Source organism: Somniosus microcephalus, chromosome 7 (genome assembly GCF_052327205.1).
Source record: "Somniosus microcephalus isolate GS21.2 chromosome 7, FLI_Smic_1.0, whole genome shotgun sequence".
NCBI lineage: Eukaryota > Metazoa > Chordata > Chondrichthyes > Squaliformes > Somniosidae > Somniosus > Somniosus microcephalus.
Window position 1 is genome coordinate 7,398,040 of NC_140993.1, and position 17,638 is coordinate 7,415,677.

Genomic DNA, 17,638 nt, shown 5'->3' on the forward strand with positions numbered 1-17,638 from the left:
CATGCAACTCAGAACCCACTACCTTGTTTTCGTCTGTCAATATGTTCCTTAACTGGGCTTTTAAACCGTTGATCTGTGTCTGCAGCTCCACGTTATCTAGAGCGTTGACAACAGATGTCCCGGTATTAAAAGCAGTGAATATGTCATTTACAGTACCCCTTCTTTGCCTCCCGACTCGATCCAAAACTTCTGGCGGTGTGGTGTATAATTTGTCTCTGTCGACGTCGGCAAAGTCAAATTCGTAAAATTGTCTAAACATACGGGTTAACAGGACCTGGTATAATTGTTCCGTTTCTTTGGGACACCACTCCGGCAATCTTACCTCAGTGAGATTTAAAATCACTGAGGCCACCGCGTAGTGTACCCCTTGGTACAGCACCTGACCGGTGGGTACCAATACTAAACCGTTCCCGGGTCCCTTGGTGGTGGTTGGGCACCCTCCTTTCTGGGCTAGTGCTACCGGAAGCGTGGGCAGGGGCTTGCGTGGGCGGGTGATGAGTTCAGTGGCGTTCACCGGAATAGGGGAGTATGGGGCTCCGCACGCTCGAGTGCTAACATCCCATCTCATCCCCTTCCCTTCATCCTGCCACTGCCTCTGGAAGAAGATGGACACGCCCTTGGGGCAGACGTGTCTCGAACCCCACATACAGACATATATTCCCTCATCTGGTTCCCACCATTTGTCCCAACACACACGTAATTGTCCGTGAGTTCCCGTAATAGTCCGATGGGTATTATTACCCAGTTGCTCCCACTCGACCGTAGAGTTTCTCATGTCCTTTCCCAACTTTTGTAGCCACCACCATCGCCTTGGTGGTACGTTCCCATTGCACACCAGACAAATCCTCTTTCCCACGGTAACGCTGACTCTGGGCGCTAGGATCCTCACTCGAGGGCACGTTAATGAAGTCTCTTGGTAGGCAAAACCGAAATTGCTGGAATATTCCGTAGAATTCGTTCCCAGCCAACCTGGCCATCTCCCTTGGTGGAAGTAGGTGGCGGTTTCCTCTACCTCTCGCTCCCCCGTCCCATCCGTTGCGATGGGGGCCGTGTCCCCGGAGCACCCGAAAATGATGACGTCCTTGGTGCGGCCTCGGTAGGCCCACCCGCACCCGATCGCCATGAACGCGACGACAATCCTTTCCATCGTATCCCAGGTTTCTGTAACCAACAAAATGATGTAGCCGGGCTCCCGATAGGTGCTGGCCTAAATTAATTGGACGCGCGGGTTCCTGGACCCCGCTCCCTAACAAACACACATACCGGGCAGACCTCAAAATTGTACTCTTAACACCATATACTTTACATTCCTTAAACTATGACCATAATTACCTAACTTAACTTATGTACAGCGCCGCCCTCCGTGGGGCGGCTTTCCGAATCCCTGTGAGGTCTGTCGTGTGCCACACCCTGCGGTGGGGCTGCATTGATCTTTGGCTTTGATCCCCCGCAGCCTGTCGCTGCTGAACGGGGATCATGTCTTCCTGGGGCTGCTTTAAACCGTGGTTGGGAAGGATGGGGAGAATCTGGCCAAAATTTTCTGGGCTGGGGCGCTCGAGCCGACCTACGAGGGGCTGCTTTGGGTTGGGCTCCCGGGGCCGATGGACCGGGGGTTGTGACTGTTACCGTTACAGCCTGTGGTTCCTCCACAGCTGCCGGCTCCAGCTCCCCTCCCTCAGGCTCCGCCCCCCCGGGGTCGGGATCTGTGGCTTCCGACTCCACCTCACCTGTCCCTACAGGTAACGAGTCTCCACCCCCACTCCCTACCTCCCCCAAGCTTGAGTCGAGGGCGGGACTGCCGTCCTCTGACTCTTCCTCCTCCGTGATTGGGTCTAAAGCGAGGTTGAGCTGTTCGGGCTCTCCCTTGCCTAAATCCCATTCAAAAGATGAGACCTCCCACTCCAATGGGATGGCCTCTCCCTTCACGCAGGCTACTGCTCCAGCCTGTGTGGTCTGTGACTCTGTTACAGGCTGAGGATCTTTGTTCTCAGACCTGGTCCCCTTTGGTGGCCCTTGTGTACCCGGTTTAAACAGTTTACACTGGTTGATGTGAAACCATTTGGTACGTCGGGGCGTTTTCACTGCATAAACCATGGGGCTGGCCTTGTCCACAATGCTGTAGGGCCCCATGTACAGTGGTTCAAAACTCCCTACCCTGGCGTAGTTTCGGACCATGACCTGGTCTCCGACTACCCACTCTTGTTTCCGAGGTTCCAACAACAGTTTATTTCCCTGGTGCTGTCTTCCCATGTTCCCAGCCGCCTGCCCATAAATCTGTCTCAGGCGCTCCAAGAGGGTTTGGGCGAATTTGTCCCGTTTCACCTCTCGGAGCTGGCCCTCAGTGAGCACCGGGGCTAGCACATGGGTGGGTGTTCGCATGATCCTTCCAGTCATTAACTCGTGCAGGGAATACCCCGTGCTTTTGGACTGGCTGGCTCGGATCCCCATGAGGACTAAAGGCAGGACCTCCGCCCATTTCTGGGGCGAGCCCATTGTCTCTTTCCTCAGCTTTTCCTTGAGGGTCCGATTCATACGCTCAACAATCCCGGATGACTGGGGATTGTATGCTACGTGCCACTTTCCCTCAATGCCCAAGAGCATGAGGGCGTTCTGCATTACTTGACCGGTGAACTGACTCCCTTGGTCGGACTCTACAAAACGGGGGAGTCCCCACCGTGAGAACACTTCCCGAATCAAGATCTTAGCAGTACCCAGTGCCGTAGCTGTTCTGCACGGGAAGGCTTCTACCCATTTGGTGAACACATCTACCAGGACAAGGCAGTACTTATAGCCTCCCTGGGCGGTGGGCAGGGGCCCTATGTAGTCGACCTGAATCGACTGCCATGGTCCCTCTACCCTCCTGATGTGCCCCATGGGCACCTTCCTTTTGTGGGGGTCTGGGTTGTTAGCAGCACACACAAGACAGCTTGCGCAGAACTCGCGGACATCGTCCCGAAGTCCCGGCCACCATCCCGCCTGCTCCACCCGTTGCCAGGTGACCTCAGGTCCGGGGTGTCCTGCTCCTGGACCCTCGTGGGCCAATTGCAGGAATTCCCTTCGGTGCTGCTGCGGCACAACCCACTGCTCCTCTCGGAACAGCATACCTTCTTTGACTGTGAGGGCTGCCATACTGTACGGACCTTCTACCTGTTTGCCCTCTGTGATGGCTTTTAGGACTGCTTTTAGGGCGGGATCCAGGGTTTGGACGGTCTTTAGGTCTGGGGGCGGTGTCACCCCTGTGTTCCCGGGAATTCCCTCCCTGCCTTGGATCGCCGCCACGGGTCCGGGTTCGTATGGGTCCCAGAGAATGCCGTTGCGGGCACCCTCCCTGGCTAGCGCATCCCCCTGCTGGTTGCCCTGACTGCGGGGCTCTGTAGTGGAGTGAGCCTTCACCTTATGGATGAACACCTCTCCTTTCTCCCCCACAGCTGCTAGGATCTTCTCCAGCAAGGGCTTAACTGTTAAAGGCCGCCCGTCCGCGGAGGTGTACCCGCGTCGGGACCAGATGGCGAGGTACTCTGTACACGAATTGCACGTGAACATGCTGTCTGAGCAAATCGTGTATGGGGTTGGGAAAATCTCGGGGTGGGTAACCACGTACGCCACCGCGGACAGTTCAGCCTGCTGCGCGCTCATAGTGCTGGGGAGCTTAATTGCCAGGGCAATGTTTGCCGCAGGGTCATAAACTCCACACCCTGTGAGTCGCTTGCCGTCAGCTACAGTGCTAGAACCGTCTACGTAGATCTCGCGGCCTGTGGGATGTATCCCGGCCCGTAAACCTATGTTAACTTCCCATACCCCTTCTACGGAACATTGATGGGCTGTCCCGGGATATGCCATATAGGCTGCGAGCCTTGGCGCGCAGAGGCCTTTAACTTTGAGATCCATCTGGGAAAGGAGGAGGGTCCAGCGCGCAATCCGAGCGCTGCTTACGGTCCCATCCTTAATCCTCCCGTCCAGAAGCATCTTCGTGGGGGTGTGATGGGTGAGGAGCGTAATGGGAGAGGTCCCTGTGAAGATCACTGATCTGTTCACAGCCCAATGCGTGGCCAGGAGATGCCGTTCGCAATTGGAGAAACTCCTCTCCACATCCGTGAGCACCCTGGAGGAATAAACTACTGGTCTTAGCTTGCCGTGCCGCTCTTGGAGCAGCACTGCGCTCAGGCTGTCCCCACTAGCGGCTACCTCCAGAAAGAACTCCTCTTCCCCATCTATGGCCCCTAGGGCTGGCGCGGTCTGCAGATCTCTTTTTAACTTCTCGAATGCTGCCTGGCACCCCTCGTCCCAAGACCACTCGACTCCCTTGTGTAAGAGTCGAAGTAGCGGGGCCGCTGTGGCAGCATAGTCCTCGATGAAATCTCTGCAGTACCCGGTCAATCCCAAAAAGGACCTTACACCCTTTACTGTGTTGGGAATCGGCAGATCTTGTATAGATTCCCGTCTGGCCTTATCTATGGCTCTTTCCCCAGCGCGGATGGCCAGACCCAGGAATTTAACTTCCTGCTGGCCGATCTGGGCTTTCTTTGGGTTTACTTTGAAACCCTTCCTTTCTAACAGTTCCAACAATTCGGCTAACAGTGGGCCGTGCTGCTCCCTTGTATCTGTGAACAGGAGTAAGTCGTCCACATACTGCACTATCTGGTTGGGCTGGCTGAACTCTTTCAAACTCCCCGCCATGCACTGATGGAAAATGCTGGGGCTGTTGTGAAAACCCTGTGGTAAGCAGTTCCAAGTGTACTGTTGCCCTTTGAAAGTAAAGGCAAACTTGTACTGGTCCTCCCGCCGCAGCGGAATGGACCAAAAACCGTTCGAGATGTCCAGCACCGTGAATGTGGTCGCCGATGCTGGAATACTCCCTATTAAGTCTGCAACTGCTGCTACCGTGGGCGCGCAGTCTGGGATATTACTATTGAGGACTCTGTAGTCCACCGTGGCTCTCCACGAATTGTCCGGTTTCTTTACCGGCCATAATGGGGAGTTCACGTGGGTGGCTATCGTCCTCAACACGCCCTGCTGTACCAATGAAGATATTGCTGTCTCCATGTCGGGTTCTGCCTCCTTGGGGAAATTATACTGCTTTTGGGGTCGGATCATGGGGTCCCCGTCTACGCTGACTTCGAACCCAGTGACTCTCCCGCAGTCGTGCTTGTGGGTGGCGAACGCGGTCAGATTTTCTGACACACGCGCCTGCAAGTCCGTTGGGACGTTTGTTACCATGAGCTCGAGATCGTAACCTCCTGACGGCTTCATAGTGCACAGGGCCCCCTTTTCTTCCTTCCCCGGGATTACGACTACCTTACCTAAACCGCCCTCGGCTCCCCAGAGACAGTGATTTCTCAGGTCCACGAGGATCCCGTGTTCCACCAAGAAATCAGCCCCGAGGATGCCTTTCCCCCCCCCTCATTCCACTTCAATAGGATGCACGTCCATGTGGTGTGGAGCGCTCCCAACTGAATGGAGAGCGGGAGGGAGTACGCGCCAGCCTGTTCTCTACCTGTGAAACCCGCTACTAAATATGGAGCCTGGGCGGACAGAGGTGAGGCAAAAGGTTTGTCCGTGTGGATCACGGTACACGAAGCTCCCGTATCCAACAGGTAACTACCCCTTTGTTTCTCCACCTCCATCTCCACCACAGGTCTTCTCCAAGCGTCATAGCGGAGCGGACACAAGTAGACGGGCTGCGCGGGCATCAGTCATTTAGGTGTTTCGGCTGGGGTCTCGGGGGCGATAGGGCTGTTAGCAACTGCTACCTTCCCCTGCCAGGTCATCAGAGACCGCATAGTCTCCAAGACTGACTCGATCGCAGCGGGGTCCACAACCGCACCACCCCCTTTATTCGGGGCAGAGGCTACGGTTGGGTTCTGGACTGGTGTTGGGGCAGCGGCCTGCACTTGTGGCTGTGCTGGTGTTGGGTAAACTCTCGGGCCGTTGGCGACTCGGGCTTGGGCTTGATCTTGGGCTGCGGCGAACGCTCTCTCCCTCTTATCCTTCCAAGGATTCCTACAGTCCTTGCGCCAATGACCCTCCTTCCCACACCCGTAACAACTGCTATTGGCTTGGGGATGGCGATTTCCCTCCTGACGCCATTCCTTTTTAGCAGAGGCTGCGGGTCTCACCTCATGCACCTTTCCTTTCACAACAGGCGTTTTCTTGCCCTTGTTGTTTCTATAACTGATCGTGAGCTGATCCAGTACTACTTCCTCCGTGGAGCGGGCGTTAGTGGGGTCAAACCATGCTTTGGCCTGTTCCTTCACTACTGGCAGGCAACCTGCTACCAGGCACCGAAGCCAGTGAGCCCTTTGTTCGCCATCCAGCCCGGCCCGGGCCAGCCCGCCCGGGCAGCTGCGCCGATACACTGGCCACAACCTGTCGGCGAAAACCCGTGGGGGTTCTCCCTCTAGCTGCACTGTCTTTTCTAAACGGAGGAACGGAGTTCCGTCCCCCTCTCCCATGATCTCCAGAATCTCATCCCGTAGCAACTCATAGTCCCTGTGCCCTCTCTTGCTCTCGTCAGGGAGACACTGGAGGAGCGAACTGTCCAGGGAGAACAGCAGCATTTTAGACTGTTCAACCCCGTCGCAGTCATTGACTGCTGCGGTCTGCTCCACGTCCCTGAAATGCACGGAGGGATCTCCTGACTCGGAGAGTTTTGGGATGTGACTTATCATCTCTCTTAGCTGTCGTGCGCTATGAGGCATTATGATCTGACTCTCAAGGGGTCCGTCATCGCCATTTTCTTCATTTGGACCGATCCTCCGGTGTCTCGTTGGACACATTGGCGCCGGCCCGACTCTACTGTCTGGGGTTGCTCTACCTCAGGGCTCTCTTCCTCTACCGTCTCCGTCTCCTGTCCCGGAGTCCAAGACTCCTCATAGGCAGGAGGCGCAGAGGGTTCGGGGGTTGGTACCCCAACTGCCTCTTGTGGAATCGGTCTTTTGGATTCCTTGGCTAGCAACAGCTGACTCGCTGGTGGATTTATGAGACACACCAACCCGTTTGCCTTCGCTAGGGCCTTTCTCAGGTCCTCTAGCTCCCGGCGGCAAGCGCTGTGGTCGGTGTTCTCAGATCTATCCTCCATGGCCATCTTATATGCTGCCCTGGCTCCCAGGAGCTTTTCCTCTTGGGCATCTACTTGTTTGGCTAGACGGAAACACCTCTCTCTCATTCTACCTTCACTGGCCTTGGCCTCAACGACCTGACATTTTAAATATTCTACCCGGGTTTCGTGGCAGCGAATTACAGAGCGGCGTTCCTGATTCAGCGCGTCAAGCGATTCAATCAGTTTTTGACCTCCCGCAACCTTTTCCTCTACGTCTTTGAGCAAGCCGTTGATCTGGACTGTCTGTGCTGCAACTACCTGGTCCAAAAGCTGGACTTGCTTCTTGTAGCACATCAGCCAGACCGCCTTTTCTACAGATTTCTTATGCTCTCTACCCGCTGTCCACTTGATGGCTGCGTCTAGCGGGCGCCTATCCCTTAATAGATCAGATAGCCATTGTTTTGTGAGGTTGACTTTTCCGAAAACATAATCTGCTATTCTTTCATCCATCACATTTCGTTTATTCAGATCTTGATCTAACACACTACTTTCCTGCTGCCAAGGTCCTGCCGCGGTCGCCATTTCTGTGTGGGGTTTTTTCCTGCTCTCTTGCCCGTTCTGGCCCCCTGCCAGGCTTCGTGCAAGAATTACCCTTGAGTGGTTCGACCCACCCCCCCCCCCTACGGTTCTAGACCTTGGACTTAGATGCAGAGAACAGTAGTGCAGAGAAGAGGACTCAATAGACCAGGCTGAATAGCACGAAATGGATGCTTTTATTTTTGAACAGTTTGAAGCATTACAAAATACATGTCATAGGCACAGATTAAAGTAACTACAATCATGCACAAATTTATGAACTTGACTCTATGGAAATGGGGAACACACGGCACATCGTAAAAGGGGAAACACATTACGATTTCCCTTAACTCCCTCCCCTATACCTAAACTAAGTTTCGACCTGGGGAACTTGGGATCATGCTCACCACTCTCGAAATCGCGAAAAGGGGTTCGCAGACTTTTTGACACCGCTTCCCGTCGTCACGTGGATTGGAAGCTTCTGGCGCAGTCGATATTCTCTCCTCCCTCGAGGCGGTGGGGTAGACCCAGCCTCGATGAGCGCTCGTCAAGGTTGAGATCCACAATCGTGGATTTGGGTTCATGGAGTAGACCTAGATGCAGGTTATGCACATGGGAGAATCTTGTGGCATCGATCGCCGGTTCTCCAGAGGGTTTCTTCTCCGTCGGCCTGGGTCGTCGATGATCTCCCGACCCCAGTACCCGGGCCACCCTTGTCGTCTTCTCGTCGTGGCCGAGCCTTGTTTGGCTGAACACCGGCCACGTTGTCCTTTTTCCGAAACCGTCCGTCTTTAAAAAGACGAAAACGTTTTCATCGATCTGCCGAAGTGGAAGAGGCGCCGATCCGGGCACCGTCCGCCCTTCGTTCGTTCCTCGTAGAAGAAAGTTCTTGAAGAAATGGAAGCCTGAAGTCGCCCAACAAGAAGCCGTAGCAGTGAAGAAGTCACTTAGATGGACTTTCAATCCATAGTTATACTCTTTTGGGACAGTCTTATCTCCCGCCAAATCATAGTCCTGTCTTTGTATTAATTTTGGCGGGCAGAAATCTCTGCAGGGGCGCTTTGTCTTGTAACGGAGCCGGTGATAACTTAAACTGGCCTTCCTGGCCGATAATGTCTGTTAATGTCCTTTGCATTGTCACCGCGGCTCGGTTCGCATATTGATCGGTCCGGACATTTTCCTTGATGGCTGCTAAACGGTTTTTCCTTTGTACGATAAATGGGTATAAGTTTTTTTACATTGTCCGCCCATATCTTGATGGGCCCCATCCTGTACTTATAATCCATTGAATATGTATGCTGTTGCTCTGAGTTTCGGTTCCCAGGTACTGGCTTTCGCGGGCTCACTGTCTTCAATCCACAAGCCTGTCTGGCTTGCAGTAACAGAAATAAAATGGTTCATAAACTGATCACGGGGCCTGGCGGCCATTTTGTATGCCCTTTTATCAAAGGTTTTTCTGTGCAAGCTTACTTTGGTCAATAAACAGTCTTATTTTATCCAGTTTTCTTGCGTGATTTTTGCTGAAAATTGCGAATCTTACAGAAAGGCGCTATATAAAGGCAAGTCTGTATTTTTCTGGATTCTACTCCCTTGCTGCCGAATGATCTCTGCTTTGCTGCACTCCACTAGCCTTCCCTGGCCGCTGACTCCACTCATCCTCCATCACCTCCCGACAGCTGTTCCTCAGACCAGATCACTCATCTGCACTGATCTTGTTGATTTACCTTTCACTCCTCAAATGGCCCCTGGACCCACTCCCTCTTCACAAATGTCTCTGAACCAGGGCATTGGTTTTCGGATGCTCCAAGCTGACTTCACGCTGCTTACAAGTCGACTTCATCCCACCACAGGGCCTCAGACTTTAACTTTGGACTCCTTCCTGTCCTCTGTTTCCAACCAGGAACTCTCTCTCCAATTCTCTGCCATGACTATGTAACTTGAATTCCCTCTGTGTCCGTTCGTGTGCGCGTTTTGGCTGCCGCTCTGGAGCCAAGCCCGTTACTTCTGTCATCTTTTTTTTCCTGTTGATTCCACTTGGGCCCTTCTCTCCTTCCTTCCTGCTACCTGGTCATGCCATCGTTCATTTCTTCTCTTGGGTATTTTGCCCTCACCCAATCCCTACTCCAACCCACCACTACTCCTTTCCCCATCTACTCTCCTGCCGCCATCCCAGTCTTGAATTCCCCTTGGATAAGCCCACAGCTTTCCTCTGTTCCTCCCTCAGCATTCTCTAAAGTGCTTGAGCCCCCCACCATCACAGAAGCCAGTCTTCAGCCAATTCAGTTCACTCCACGTGACATCAAGAAACGGCTGAGCGCACTGGACACAACATAGAGTACGGGTCCCTGCAACATCCTGGCTGCAGTGCTGAAGACCTGTTCTGCAGAACTAGCCGCACCTCTAGTACGATAGCAAAATACTGCAGATGCTGGAAATCCGAAATAACAACAGAAAATGCTAGAAAAACTCAGCAGGTCAGGCAACATCCGTGGAGAGAAATTTGAGTTGACGTTTCGGGTCGAAACCCTTCTTCAAAACTGGAAAGAAAAGAAAATAGATCGAAGGCAAGACTGCGATTGAACAAAAGAAGAAAAAGAGACAATAAAAGGTATTCGAAGCCAGACGAGATGGTAATAGGCCCGTGGAGACAAAAGGCAGCTGAGATTAGGTGTGAAGTGTACTGGCAGGTAAGAGACAGCTGCCAGGTGAGAGAGAGAAACAAAAGGAAAGGGGGGGTGGGGTGGAAAAGGAGGACCTAAAACAAAGGGGTGGAAAAAATTATAAGTAAAAAAGTAATAGGGGCCGAGGTTATGTCTTGCCTTCGATCTATTTTCTTTTCTTTCCAGTTTTGAAGAAGGGTTTCGACCCGAAACGTCAACTCAAATTTCTCTCCACGGATGTTGCCTGACCTGCTGAGTTTTTCCAGCATTTTCTGTTGTTATGCCGCACCTCTAGCCAAGTTCTTCCAGTACAGCTACAGCACTGGCATCTACCCAGCAATGTGGAAAACTGCCCGGGTATGTCCTGTCCACAAAAAGCAGGACAAATCCAATCCTGTAGTGTCCGTGTGTAGATAAAGACACTGAAGACAGGAGTTGGTTCATAGGTATTTACTAAGCAAGTCTGGGGGGGGGTTCTAAAGGATATACACAATACACAGGCTTATATAGCCCAAGTGGCAATTACCGGCATTGCGCACACCTGGGGCTCTTAAAGGCACATACACCACAATTGCTTTTAAAGGCACATACACCACAATTCCTCCCCTTCTAGCTAACTAGTACATCATATTTTAAGTAATTATTAATTACATGTTATATGCAAAATAATATACATTGCTGTATTAATTAATTATAAGTTAGTCTCTCAGGAGGCTTCCTGACTCGGTCCGGATAACGCCTCGGGGGTGTAGTAGTTTCTGGTGGTGTAGTAGGTTCTTCTGGTAAGGCTGATTCAGCTTGAAGGCCAGTGTCGGGTTCATCAGGTTCCAGTATCACCGGATTGGAGGTAGATATGGGTATCTCTACTTCATCGTTAGATGTATAGCGTGGTGGTGTAGGTTGTCCCTTTTCGGATGACTTGATGATTTGGTCAGCATGGCGCCTTATTATGCTTTCTCCGATGTCCACGGTATACATCAGTGGTCCTAGTCGTGTGCAGATAGTTCCAGGCTGCCATTTCTCGGTACGGTAGTCCCGGGCCAAAACCGGTTGGCCTATCTGGAAGGCCCTAGTTGGCCTTTCATTCATGCCCTGAAACTGCCGGTTCTCCACGTCCCTTCGGATGTTGGGCTTGACCAAATCCAGCCGGCATCTTAGGTTTCTATTGTAGAACATCATGGCGGGAGTTTGGTTTGTAACCATATGTGTTGCATTCCTATATGCAAATAAGAAGTTATCCACCTTGTGCTGAAGTTTTATGTTTTCATTACCCATGGCCTTTATGGCCTTCTTAAAGGTCTGGACAAACCTTTCAGCCAATCCATTGGTGGCGGGATGGTATGGGGCGGACGTGTAGTGCTTTACCCCATTGTTCTTTAAGAACTTTCTGAATTCTTCGGACACAAATTGCGGTCCATTATCAGAACATATCTGTTCCGGCAGCCCATTCCTGGCAAATATGGTCCTTAATACTGTGATGGTTTTTTCCGTGGTGGTGGAGGACATCTTTATTACCTCCGGCCACTTGGAGTGTGCATCAACTGCGATTAAGAACATTGAGTCCATAAATGGACCAGCAAAGTCGATGTGCACCCTTTGTCAGGGAGATGAGGGCCACTCCCATGGATGTAGAGGGGCCTGTGGCGGAGCATTTTGGACCTTCTGGCATCCTAGGCAGCTCTTGGTCATGTCTTCGATGTCTCCATCGATACCTGGCCACCATACAAACGCCCTAGCTAGGTTCTTCATTTTCACTCCACCCAGATGCCCTCGTGAAGCTCCTTTAGCACTTTATCCTGGAGTTTGGGTGGAATCACCACTCTGGATCCACACATCAAGGTTCCTCGGCACACTGACAGCTGTTCTCTTCTTTGCGAGAATGCTGGCAACAGTGGTTCGCCGTGTGCTGGCCATCCCTTCATTGTTAAATCGTAGACCCGTGAGAGAGTAGGGTCATTTCTGGTCTCCCTTTCAATGGCAGAATTTGTCACCGGTAGACATTCCACTATGGTAGAGTGGAATATCTCTACTGGGTCTACTGTAGGTGCCTCTTCTATCGTTGGCAACGGCAGGCGCGATAAACCGTCAGCATTCCCATGCTGTTTTGACCCTTTGTATTCAATGTTGTATTGGTGTGCCCCTAGAAAAAGGGACCACCTCTGTAGTCTTTGTGCCGTCATAATGGGGACACCTTTCTTAGGGTTGAATATGGAGATGAGGGGTTGATGGTCAGTCAGCAAGGTAAATTTTTGTCCGTGTAGGTAATGGTTGAATTTCTTCACTCCCCATACCAGGCTGAGGGCTTCCCTGTCTATCTGGGAATAGTTATGCTCAGGTGAGTTCAATGAGCGTGACGCAAAAGCTATCGGCCGTTCCGAGCCATCAGGGAATCTATGGGACAATACCGCTCCTATGCCGTAAGGGGATGCATCGCACGCCAGTCTGATTGGTAGTGATGGGTTGTAATGAGCCAAAACTTTCTCGGATGTGATTAAGTCTTTACATTTATGGAAGGCACGTTTACAGTCTTCGTTCCATTTCCAAATCACTCCTGTGTGTAGAAGATCATTAAGAGGGTGTAGAATAGTTGATAAGTTCGGTAAAAATTTATGATAGTAATTTATTAATCCCAGGAATGACCTTAATTGTGAAACATTTTCAGGTGCTGGGGCTTTTATAACTGCTTCAATTTTTTCAGGTGACTTATGCAACCCTTCCTTATTAATTATGTGGCCACAATATGATATCTGATTTTGGAAAAATTCGCACTTGGGGCGATTTGCTCGTAGGCCCCGTTCTTTCAGCCTAGTGAGCACCTGCTCCAAATTGGCAAGGTGCTCGTTGTCGTTTTCTCCTGTTATAAGGATGTCGTCTAGGTAACACTGAGTCCCCGGAATCCCTTGCAGGACTTGCTCCATAGCTCTTTGCCAGATAGCTGGAGCTGATGCTACTCCAAAAACCAGTCGATTGTACTGGTACAGGCCTTTGTGTGTGTTTATTGTGAGATACTTTTTAGAGGTCTCCTCAACCTCCATCTGTAGATATGCCTGGGCCAAGTCAATTTTTGTGAAACGTTTTCCTCCGGATAGTGAGGCGAAAATATCTTCTATCCTCGGAAGAGGATACTGTACCGTGTGAAGGACCGGGTTTACAGTCACCTTAAAGTCCCCACAGATGCGAATTTTTCTCTGTTCCTCAGAGTTATTTTTCAATGCTTTTTTCATGACTGGAACGATGGGCGTTGCCCATTCGCTCCAATCTATTTTGGATAATACGCCTGCCTTTTCCAAATTCTCCAGCTCTGCCTCGACTGCCGGACGTATTGCGTATGGTACCGATATTGCCTTAAAAAAATTTGGTATTGCTGCATCTTCCACTTTTATTGAGGCGGTGATGCCTTTCAGGGTTCCTAGTTTCTCTTGAAACACTTCTTTGGCGTTGGCCAAGATGTCTTTTAATCGTTCAGGTATGATGTCATCATTGTTTTTTTCCTTACTGGTCACCGTCAGTGCCTGAATGGAGTGCCAGTCTAAACGTATCTTCCTTATCCATTCATGTCCCAACAACGGTGGACCACCATCTTGTAGAATGTATAAATACAACTTTTGTATTTCTTTGCCGTTGTATACCACAGGCACCTTTATTTTTCCTTTGGGGTATACTTTCTGCCCCGTATATGTTTTTAAGATAATGGATGTGTCTTTTAGAGGTATATGCGAAAATAGCCTCTCGTAATCTCGTCGATTTATTACGGTTAGAGCTGATCCTGTATCTAGCTCCATTTTAACTGGGGACCCTGCTATTATGAGGGTAACCCAAATGGTCTGGTAATCTTCATTGGCAATTACATTATGTAATTTGAGAGAGCTTAGTCTCTTGTTCCCGGAGTCGCTATCGCCCTTCTGGTCTTTGGAGCTACTGTCCGTCATCATTTGTACCTTTCTGTGCTTTTCCTTATTGACTCTTTTCCCATTAGTGGATTTTTTATTTTCAGATCGGCATACACGTGGAATGTGTCCCATCTTTCCGCATCGCCTGCATGCTTTTTCTTTGAACCAGCAATCCCTCTGGTCATGGTTGGATCTGCTGCAGCGATAACATCTTTCGAAACCCCGTGTCATTTCATGGGTGCCGAAGTCCTGTGGCCTTTGCTGTATCTTTGCCGCTCCTATTGCACTGAAAGCCTTGTCCAGTGTTAAATCTTTTCCAGAAGATACCTTTTTTTGTGTTTCTACACTTAGGGGATCGCAGATGAATTTGTCTTGCAGAGAATCTGCCAGTCCTGCCTCGAATTGGCAGTGTAGGGTATCAACAATCTCCTCAAAATTCTTGTCCATCGGTTCGGCTGGAGTGATTAAGTTGCGTAACAGCTTGTATGTTTCTGCGCCCATTAGATCCAGAAGCACTGAAGCTTTTTTTTCATCTTCTATTCATTTGCGGTGCAAAACACCTCCACTCTTTCTACATATGTGGTCCAATCCTCTATCTTGTTATCAAAAACATCAATATTGCCAAAGTTAGGCTCTGTTTCGTTATCAAAAGCATCAATATTGCCAGACTTAGGCATTTCAAAAAAAATATGGCGCTTCCCGCGCTTTTTTTTTTCTCTCTGTAGCAACGATATGGTGCTTCCTGCGCTTTCCCGCCGCTGCTACCGATAACAATGCTGTTTTACTGTGGTTTCCATTTATTCACTGTTGGAGACTCGTTCCCGACGGAGGTCTAAACGCTGACCTGCTTGCCGCGCCGGCCGTCTCCCGAGTGCACCCTCCCAGTCCGTTATTGCTTGCCTCCGATTTCGCTGCCTGTTTCAGCTGTAGAGCCCGCCGCTGGAGCCCCAGCCTGACGCCCAGGAAGGATTAGCGCAGTACCTGCCACCAGCTTGGCCAGCTGGCGAAACCACAGTTTCTCTTACTTCCTTGAGTCTTCTGGACGCTGGAGGAATCGATGTCCTTGAGGTGCTGCCGAATTGCAGGTAAGTCCGTTTCCACTTCGTCGCCACTGTAGTGTCCGTGTGTAGATAAAGACACTGAAGACAGGAGTTGGTTCATAGGTATTTACTAAGCAAGTCTGGGGGGGTTCTAAAGGATATACACAATACACAGGCTTATATAGCCCAAGTGGCAATTACCGGCATTGTGCACACCTGGGGCTCTTAAAGGCACATACACCACAATTGCTTTTAAAGGCACATACACCACAAATCCGGCCAATTACTGCCCTATCAGCCTACTCTCAACCATCAGCAAAGTGATGGAAGGTGTCATCGACAGTGCTATCAAGTGGCACTTACTCACCAATTACCTGCTCACCGATGCTCAGTTTGGGTTCTGCCAGGACCACTCGGCTCCCGACCTCATTACAGCCTTGGTCCAAATATGGACAAAACAGATGAATCCCAGAGGTGAGGTGAGAGTGACTGCCCTTGACATCAAGGCAGCATTTGACCGAGTGTAGCATCAAGGAGCCCTGGTAAAACTGAAGTCAATGGGAATCGGGAAAAACGCTCCACTGGTTAGAGTTATACCTAGCACAAAGGAAGATGGTTGTGGTGGTTGGAGGCCAATCAATCAGCCCCAGGCTATCACTGCAGGAGTTCCTCAGGGCAGTGTCCCAGGCCCAACCATCTTCAGCTGCTTCATCAATGACCTTTCCTCCATCATAAGGTCAGAAGTGGGGATGTTCGCTGATGACTGCACAGTGTTCAGTTCCAATCGCAACTCCTCAGATAATGAAGTGGTCCATACCCGCATGCAGCAAGACCTGGACAACATTCAGGCTTGGACTGATCAGTGGCAAGTAACATTCACGCCACACAAGTGCCAGACAATGACCATCTCCAACATGAGAGAATCCAACCACCTCCGCTTGACATTCAGTGGCATTACCATCGCCGAATCCTGGGGGGGTCACCAACATCCTGGGGGGGTCACCATTGACCAGAAATTGAACTGGACCAGCCACATAAATGCCGTGGCTACATGAGCAGGTCAGAGGCTACGTATTGTGTGGCGAGTGTCTCACCTCCTGACTCCCCAAAGCCTCTCTACCTCCTACAAGTCAGGAGCGTGATGGAATATTCTACACTTGCCTGGATAGGTGCAGCTCCAACAACACTCAAGAAGCTCGACACCATCCAGGACAATGCAGTTTGTTTGTTCGGCACCCCATCCACCACCTTAAACATTCACTCCCTCCACAAGTGGCGCACCGTGGCGGCAGTGTGTACCATCTACAAGATGCACTGCAGCAACTTGCCAAGGCTTCTTCAGCAGCAGTGGTTCAAGAAGAAGGCCTATCACCACCTTCTCAAGGGCAACTAGGGATGGGCAATAAGTGCTGGCCTTGCCAGCGACACTCGCATCCCGAAAATTAATCAATAATGTAGGAAAGGTTGACGGGAAGTGCACACAGATGCAAGATTTATAATATATTAATAGGTATATATTAAAACCAGCTTCTTTGACCAAGCTTTTGGTCATCTGCCCTAATATTTCCTTATGTGGCTCAGTGTCAAATTTTGTTTGATAATCGCTCCTGTGAAGAGCCTTGGGAGGTTTTATTACTTTAAAGGTGCTATAGAAATATAAGTTGTTGTTGTTGTAGATGCTGAGAAGGTGCTTCCATGGGAGGGACACGGTGAGGAGGTGTTTCCATGGGAGGGACACGGTGAGGAGGTGCTTCCATGGGAGGGACACGGTGAGAAGGTGCTTCCATGGGAGGGACACGGTGAGAAGGTGCTTCCATGGGAGGGGCACGATGAGAAGGTGCTTCCATGGGAGGGACACGGTGAGAAGGTGCTTCCATGGGAGGGACACGGTGAGAAGGTGCTTCCATGGGAGGGACACGGTGAGAGGGTGCTTCCATGGGAGGGACACGGTGAGAAGGTGCTTCTATGGGAGGGACACGGTGAGGAGGTGCTTCCATGGGAGGGACACAGTGAGAGGGTGCTTCCATGGGAGGGACACGGTGAGAAGGTGCTTCCATGGGAGGGACACGGTGAGGAGGTGCTTCCATGGGAGGGACACGGTGAGAAGGTGCTTCCATGGGAGCGACACGGTGAGAAGGTGCTTCCATGGGAGGGACACGGTGAGAAGGTGCTTCCATGGGAGGGACACGGTGAGGAGGTGCTTCCATGGGAGGGACACGGTGAGAAGGTGCTTCCATGGGAGGGACACGGTGAGAAGGTGCTTCCATGGGAGGGACACGGTGAGGAGGTGCTTCCATGGGAGGGACACGGTGAGGAGGTGTTTCCATGGGAGGGACACGGTGAGAAGGTGCTTCCATGGGAGGGACACGGTGAGAAGGTGCTTCCATGGGAGGGACACGGTGAGAAGGTGCTTCCATGGGAGCGACACGGTGA

At 51.2% G+C, this 17,638-nt stretch overlaps 1 protein-coding gene across 1 annotated transcript in view; it reads left to right on the forward strand.

Annotated features, from left to right (window-relative positions):
* The window catches only part of abcb8 (ATP-binding cassette, sub-family B (MDR/TAP), member 8), a 126,109-nt gene that overhangs the window by 17,433 nt on the left and 91,038 nt on the right, over positions 1-17,638 (forward strand). The window lies entirely within an intron of this gene.